This window comes from Phaethon lepturus, unplaced genomic scaffold (genome assembly GCF_000687285.1).
Source record: "Phaethon lepturus isolate BGI_N335 unplaced genomic scaffold, ASM68728v1 scaffold37850, whole genome shotgun sequence".
Classification (NCBI taxonomy): Eukaryota; Metazoa; Chordata; class Aves; order Phaethontiformes; family Phaethontidae; genus Phaethon; species Phaethon lepturus.
Window position 1 is genome coordinate 18,417 of NW_010511846.1, and position 345 is coordinate 18,761.

Genomic DNA, 345 nt, shown 5'->3' on the forward strand with positions numbered 1-345 from the left:
GGAGAGCTGCCGGGCCGGTGCCCGCCAGCCACGGCTGCTGCTGCGGGGGATTACCCTAGGCTCGCATGGTAGGTGGGGACTCGGGGGGGTTGAACCGAAACCGCCGAAACAAATTGAGTGTGGAACTTTGATCAGTCAAGTTCAAAAAACCCCTTAATGTTCAACAAAATCCTTAAGTTCGACAAAATCCTTAATGATTGTGGAAAACGTACAATAAAGCACATTTGTTAGCACATCACATTGTCCTGTTTGCTGTGTAGGGTGAGAGGAGAAGAGCAAAGCCTGAGCCCCCCTCCCCTAGCTTCGCCCCCCGATTTGGGCAGTGGCTCCCCAGGAGGAGCGGGA